Here is a 7952-nt window from a genome sequence, read left to right on the forward strand (position 1 = left end):
GCGGCTTCCCCATAGGGCTTTTGTGATCATGTGGATTTGGGGTGTGAATGTATTTGCTTTGCTCCTATTAGCATTGTTGCTTTTGATCCACCTGTTGCGGGAAGAATGATCATGAGGGTGGGGGGTAAGTGGGATTAGAGAGAAAGGGGGCGCCTGGGGGGGCTCAGTCAGTTAAGTGTCTGACTCTTGATCTCGGCTCAGGTCATGATCTCACAGTTTATGGGATAGAGCCCCATGTTGGGCTCTGGGCTGACAGCATGCAGCCTGCTTGGGATTCTCTTTCCCTCCTCTCTCTGCCCCTCCCCCTGCTCTCTCTTTTTCAAAATAAATTAATAAACTAAAAAAAAAATAAGGCCAGGAGAAGGTGGTGCCTGAGAATACTGGCCTCTATGACTTCTTTGGCCCCACGAGGTCCCCAGTTTCCCTCGTGCAGAGTCACAAAGGGATTCTGACAGTGGCCAGAGGCTTTCCTGGGAAGAGACTGGGAGTAACCTTTCAACTATTCTAAAAAACTTTCATTGAGTTCAGTTCAGTAAGCAAGGCTCGCACCTCTGCTCTGTGATGAGCACTGGGCTGGATACTGGAGTGTAAAGATAAGACAAGGGACAGCTTACATCTGGAGAAGAAGACAGAACAGAAAAACAAATGTAATTACAGTGAGAAATGATGACAGCTTGAGATTCCTAATAGGAGGCAGGGAGCAGGCATCAGAGTCAGCTTCTGAGGCGGGGGTGGTAGAAGGTATCCCTGCCCAGATTCATGTGAACATCACCTGGACTCCAAGGCTGAATCTCTTGCGTATTTCAAAAGGATTCTGAGTCTTCTTTTCTTTTTTCAGTTTATTTATTTATTTATTTATTTATTTAGAGTGCAATAGCATGAGCAAGAGAGGGTCAGAGAGAGGGAGAGAGAGAGGGAGAGAGAATCCTAAGCAGGCCCCGCACTGCCAGTGCAGAGCCCCACTCGGGACTCAAACCCACAAACCTGTGAGATCATGACCTGAGCCGAAATCCAGAGTTGGATGCTTCACCGACTGAGCCACCCAGGTGCTCCGAGTCTTATTTTTCAATGTTACTAATTGATCTGGATTCTTGATTTTGCTGCCCCAGGTTCCAGTTCTGTTAATCTGAAGATTTCCAGAATACCCGTTTTTATTGAATGTTGTTTGAGATCACATGTGTATACAGGGTAAACAGCATTCTCAACGACTTGTGTATCTGAGAAACTTGTGTCTGAGAGCAGACCTTTTTTTTTTTTTAATGTTTTATTTATTTCTGAGAGAGAGGCATCATGAACAGGGGAGGGTCAGAGAGAGAGGGAGACACAGAATCTGAAACAGGCTCCAGGCTCTGAGCTAGCTGTCATCAACTCAAACCCACAAACCGTGTGATCATGACCTGAGCCAAAGTTGGACGCTTAACTGACTGAGCCACCCAGGTGCCCCCAGACCTTTTTTTCCTGGTGGAAGAGGAGACAGGACGCCTGGGTGGCTCAGTCGGTTGAGCTTCAGACTCTTGGTTTCGGCTCAGGTCCTGATCTCACAGCTTGTGAGTTCGAGCCCCACGTGGCTCTATGCCAACAGCATGTAGCCTGCTTGGTTTTTTTTTTTTCCTCTCTCTCTGCTCCTCCCCCCTCTGAAAATAATTTTTAAAACATTAAAAAAAAAAAAGAGGAGAATGGACATGGGTAAACAGGGAAAGCAGGGAGGCTAGAGGGGAGTCAGAAGAAGTGAATTTGATCAGAGCCTAAGGTCCCTGTGTGAAGGGGGCTGAAAATCAGCGGGGCTGTGGGCAAAGGGGTGGCCAGGCCGATGTGGGGAACTTCTTGCCAGACCTTATTAAGCTAGAGAGTGACAAGGTCAGGTGTGCATTTTAAAGAGTTCCTGTAGGAAGAGGAGAGAATCAGTTGATAATCACAGGAATTGTGGGTGGCGCTTGCCGACCCTACTAGTCTGGGCATCTCTGTTGGGACTTAAATTCGAGTGCCCTCCCACAACGTGGGACCACCCTCACAGGACCCAGCATCTGTGAAAAACATCTCCAGCCTTTGGAGACATCTGGAAAGAATCCAGCCAATTTGGTAGCCCTGGCCTTCCCAGCAGGGCTGCATCTTTCACATCTTTCACATCTTTTTTCTCCTCCCCCAGCCCGCAGGGGGCTAACTTGCTGACCAGAGCAGATAGCCTTGCAGATTTGGGGCAGTTGCCTGAGTTCACCTCTAGATGGCAGCCTTCACCCTTAAACCTCACCAGCTTCCCCCCCAAAGGCCAGAGAGAAGAGAACAGGAATAAACCCCAGGCTTGCCCAGCCACCTTGGGTGCACAGCATTCTCTCTGGTTTACAGTTGAGAGAACGAAGGCTCCAAGAGAGGCGCAGTCACGGGTCCAAAGTCACACAGATAGGCGGGTAGCTCAGCTTCTCTTGAGCTAGAATTTCCTCATCTGTAAAATGAAACTGATCCACCTTTGGCAACATGACTATTTTCTGTCGCCATAGATTTACCTGTTCTGGACATTTCACATTAACAGAATCATACCATAGATGGCCTTCCGTGTCCGGTTTCTTTTCACTTAGCATAACGTTTCCCAGGGTCTCCATGTTGTAGCCTGAATCAGTATTTCATCCCCTTTTATGACTGAATAATTTCCCATTGTATGGCTAACACATGAAATGTATCCATTCATTCACTGACAGAGATTTGGGTTGTTTCTACTTTTTGGTTATGCTGCCGTGAACACTCATTCTCAATTCTTTTGGGTCTGTATCTAGGAGCGATATTTCTGCGTTTTATGGTAACTCTGTATAAGTTTTTGAGGAACCGTCAAACTTTTTTCCAAAGCGCTGCACCAGTTTGCGCCCCTACTGCAGGGTATGAGAGTCCCAATTTCTCCACATCCTGGACACTCGTTCTTGTCAGTCTCATCAATTACAGCCATTCTAGTGGGTGTGAATCTCATTGTGGCTTTGATTTCCTTTCCCAACTGGGCAGATTTTTCTCCCTCCCTTCCCACAGCTCCCATTTGGCTTCTCTCTTGATTTTAGGTTCACTTGAACAGGTAACACACTGGGGAGCCCCCAAACAGGAGGTATGTACCTTCAGGGAGCTTCTATCAAGAATTTTGTATTTTGGGGGCACGTGGGTGGCTCAGTCAGTTAAGCCTCTGACTTTGCCTCAGGTTATGATCTCACAGATCATGGGTTCAAGCCCCACGTCGGGCTCTGTGCTGATAGCTCAGAGCCTAAAGCCTTCAGATTCTGTGTATGTCTCCTCTCTCTCTGCTCCTCTCCTGCTCACGCTCTGTCTCTCAAAAATAGATGAAATGTTAGAAAAAAGAATTTTGTATTTTGATAAGTAGGACTTTGAGCAGAGGGAATCTGAGGCACCTTTCAGGAGACGATCACCAGTTGGAATGGAAGTTTGCTTGGGTTTGGGGACTTTTCCAGAGTTTTGTGGTCTGTCTGAAATAGAGTTTTCCTCCCCTACCAGCTCTGTAGCCTTAAGCAAGTTCTTTAATGTCCCCTTTGCCTTGGCTTCCTCACCTGGAAAATGGGACTAAGCATCCCTAACTTTAAAAAAATTTTTTAATGTTTTTATTTATTTATGAGAGAGAGAGGGACAGCGTGAACAGGGGAGGGTCAGAGAGAGAGACACACACAGAATCTGAAGGAGGCTCCAGGCTCTGAGCTAGCAGCTGTCAGCACAGAGCCTGACGTGGGGCTCAAACCTCGAGATCATGACCTGAGCCAAAGTCGGACGCTTAACCAACTGAGCCACCCAGGCGCCCCTAAGCAACCCTAACTTATTTAGTTGAGTGGCGCACACTCTTTTCACCCCCAACAATGTCTGCAGCAACCCTGGGTCCAGCGGCAGAATGTACCCTCCCTCACCTGGGCGACTGGGGATAAGCTCTTTATTCAGAATGGCTCAGTGCCTTGGGAGCCAGAGGTCTGAGTTCAGTTCCCAGTTCCATCTCTAACCAGCCCTTAGTCAAATCCCTCTGCATGTCTGGGCCCCAGTTTTCTCATCTGTCCAAACTGTACCTGTGTTATAGGGTCGTTAGGAAATTTCAACGTGACCGTGCACGTCAAGTGCCTAGCTGGGTGCTTTACGCTGAGGAGGTGCTCAGGATACGTGATCTATCATTACCATCACCACTGACCACAGACAGGCCTACTATGTGCCTGGCATCCTCAGAAAAGAAGGCACACAGATGATAGCAAAGCCGCGTCCTGTTCCCAAGGACTCTAGAGTCGCCTTAAGTGTCTGACTTCAGACTCTTTGCTCCCGCCACTCCGCCATCTGAGTTGGGCCTGAAAGGTGGGTCAAAGTTGAGCATGAGGGGATGGAAGGGGGGAGGGGCCTGGGAGGCAGCCAAGCCTGGGGGATGGGAGCATGTAACACATGAATGGAAAACTGCAAGTATTTTAGTTTGGTTCCTTTGGGGCCTCTTCTGGTCCATCTCACACAGATCTTAGATAAAACATATTACGTGCCGGGGCGCCTGGCTGGTTCAGTTGGTGGAGCATGCACCTGTTGATCTGGGGGTTGTGAGTTCGAGCCCCACGTTGGGTGTAGAGATTACTTAAAAAAATAAATGTTAAAAAGAAATAACATAAAATATATTAAGTGCGCCTCTGAGGACTTTGAGGACAACTTACTGAATCGCGCAGTAAATAGGTCACTTTTGCCATCCCCATTTCAAAGATGAGGAAATTGAGGCTCAGGGAGATCCAGTAACCTGACTCAGAGCGCAAGCTAGGAATGGATGGGGCAGGTATTCATGTTTGGGGAGATAGACTACAGAGTGCTCCCACAGGAATTAGTCAGTTCCCAGGCGGTGAAACTAAAGCCAGCTGCCCGAAACTCAGCCACAGAGAGCTGGCTCTTGGGCCCCTTGCTGGCTCCCTTCTTTCGTCTCAGCCCCACCCTACCACCCCCATTTCCCTTCCTGGCCCTAGGGCTCTGCTCCTTCCCCAAACCTGCTCTGCCACAATTCCTTCCAGGATCCTTCATCTGTAAAATGGGGATAATGATAGTGCCCGTCTCAGAGGGGTGTTGTGAGGATCATCACCACCCCAATTTCAGTTGTGCCTCAGAGTCCTGTGAAATCCGCCGAAGAGAAGCACTGTCCGCACTTGATAGTTGAGGAAACGGAGGTTGAGGGGTGGAATAGCGGCCTGTCCAGGGTTGCTCAGCTAGGAAGCAGAGAATGAGACTTGAATCGGAGCCTCCTTGCCACTAAACAGAGCTTTGTTTATTGAGTCGAAACACGCTATGCATGGGAAGAGGGCAAGAAGCACTCTGGGAGAGGGGAGGCAGACAGGGAAGACTTCCTGGAGGAGGTGAGGTTAAAGCCGGGCCTTGAAGGATCAGTGAAATATGTAGACTGGAGTAAAAGGGTCTGTGGACTGGAGATAAGGCCAGAAATGTAACCACAGCTGCTATTTCTTGAAGTTCTTTATGAACTAGGTTCTGTGCCGACAGCTTTACATGCATTATCTCATGAGATTTCCCCACAACCCAGTGAGGTGGGTGTAAATAGGGATGGGAAAAGTGAGACTCGGGGGGTTTATAAAACTCACCTGGGATCACGTAGTAAAGTGACTGGGTTTGAAGCCTGTTCAGTCTGCTACAAAGTCTGGGCTCTTAATCACCGTGCATTAGTACCACCTCATCCTTGAGATCTAAGTTTGAGGACCAGGTATTAAGCTGGGAACTGACTCTGGAGGGGTTAAAAGCCAGGCTCAGACCTGCACAGAAACCACATAGCACAGACAGGAATCAGCAGACCAGAATTTAGCTTCTGAGGGCTCCACCACTCACTAGCCAAGGTCATGTCTTGGAGCCTCCGGGTCTCTATAAACTGAAGAGAGGGAATGTAAATGGATTATCAGCAAAAAAAGGTTTTGAATGAGAGAGGGAGGCTCTTGTGACAAAAGCATTGTTTAGGAGAAACACGGAGATGTTCAAATATTTACTGAGTATTGGGATCTGGGAATGTAACCGAACACAAGACAGACCCCCAGCCCCCACCCAGGCCTGCAAGGGGCAGGACACAGCTTGGGAGAGTGGGGGAGAAGTCTTGTATTGAAACAAACAAGGGCTCAGAAACAAACAAGGGTACCCCTCTCTGTACCTGCAGACTGTGCCTCCCACTGCGGCATCGGCACCTTGTGCAGATTGGACTGCCAGTTCTCAAATCAGTGAATGTCTCTGTGTGACCTTGGGCAAGCTACTTAGCGTCTCTGTTTCTCCATCTTTACTACTAAGACCATAATGCCTCTTCCCAGGATTGTTGGATTCAATTAAATAAAACCACTCATGTAATGATCTAGCAGGGCGCCTGGCATACTGTAGGCACTCAGCAGATGTTTGNCTGGGAGAGGGGAGGCAGACAGGGAAGACTTCCTGGAGGAGGTGAGGTTAAAGCCGGGCCTTGAAGGATCAGTGAAATATGTAGACTGGAGTAAAAGGGTCTGTGGACTGGAGATAAGGCCAGAAATGTAACCACAGCTGCTATTTCTTGAAGTTCTTTATGAACTAGGCTCTGTGCCGACAGCTTTACATGCATTATCTCATGAGATTTCCCCACAACCCAGTGAGGTGGGTGTAAATAGGGATGGGAAAAGTGAGACTCGGGGGGTTTATAAAACTCACCTGGGATCACGTAGTAAAGTGACTGGGTTTGAAGCCTGTTCAGTCTGCTACAAAGTCTGGGCTCTTAATCACCGTGCATTAGTACCACCTCATCCTTGAGATCTAAGTTTGAGGACCAGGTATTAAGCTGGGAACTGACTCTGGAGGGGTTAAAAGCCAGGCTCAGACCTGCACAGAAACCACATAGCACAGACAGGAATCAGCAGACCAGAATTTAGCTTCTGAGGGCTCCACCACTCACTAGCCAAGGTCATGTCTTGGAGCCTCCGGGTCTCTATAAACTGAAGAGAGGGAATGTAAATGGATTATCAGCAAAAAAAGGTTTTGAATGAGAGAGGGAGGCTCTTGTGACAAAAGCATTGTTTAGGAGAAACACGGAGATGTTCAAATATTTACTGAGTATTGGGATCTGGGAATGTAACCGAACACAAGACAGACCCCCAGCCCCCACCCAGGCCTGCAAGGGGCAGGACACAGCTTGGGAGAGTGGGGGAGAAGTCTTGTATTGAAACAAACAAGGGCTCAGAAACAAACAAGGGTACCCCTCTCTGTACCTGCAGACTGTGCCTCCCACTGCGGCATCGGCACCTTGTGCAGATTGGACTGCCAGTTCTCAAATCAGTGAATCTCTCTGTGTGACCTTGGGCAAGCTACTTAGCGTCTCTGTTTCTCCATCTTTACTACTAAGACCATAATGCCTCTTCCCAGGATTGTTGGATTCAATTAAATAAAACCACTCATGTAATGATCTAGCAGGGCGCCTGGCATACTGTAGGCACTCAGCAGATGTTTGCATGCTCCTATGAAGAGGTATAAATGTTAGGTTCCACCCATCGCCTCCTGCCGAGGAAGAAAAACGGGTTCCTGGCTTTCATTTTAGTGGGGAGGAAAAAGAATATAAAAGCATATATGCTAAGTAAGCAATCATGCAAACTAACAAAAGGCCTTTGGCCTGGGCAATGTGCTGCCGGGTCTGGGCTCAGGACAGGACTCTGCCCAAATCCGACCGCCGCCTTCTCCGGGCCCATTGCTCAGCGGGCCACCGCGCTGCTCCGGCTGCCTCTGCACTGTACGGGACCCACTCTCCCAACCTGTTTCGCGGGCTGCGAAGGCCAGCGGGCACCAGGCGACAGCAGGTGTGGCGGTCCCTTTAAGCAGAAAAGCTCGTGTTGCAATTGCAGTCTTGGGGACCGGTCCTTTCCGGGAGGTGGAGCCTGTGCATGATGCCGCGGCCAACCAAAGCGCGGCATTTTCCGCGGGAGATCCGAATTTCGCGGCACGCAGTTTGGCGCTAA

The sequence above is a fragment of the Crocuta crocuta genome, unplaced genomic scaffold (genome assembly GCF_008692635.1).
Source record: "Crocuta crocuta isolate KB4526 unplaced genomic scaffold, BGI_CrCroc_1.0 scaffold127, whole genome shotgun sequence".
NCBI lineage: Eukaryota > Metazoa > Chordata > Mammalia > Carnivora > Hyaenidae > Crocuta > Crocuta crocuta.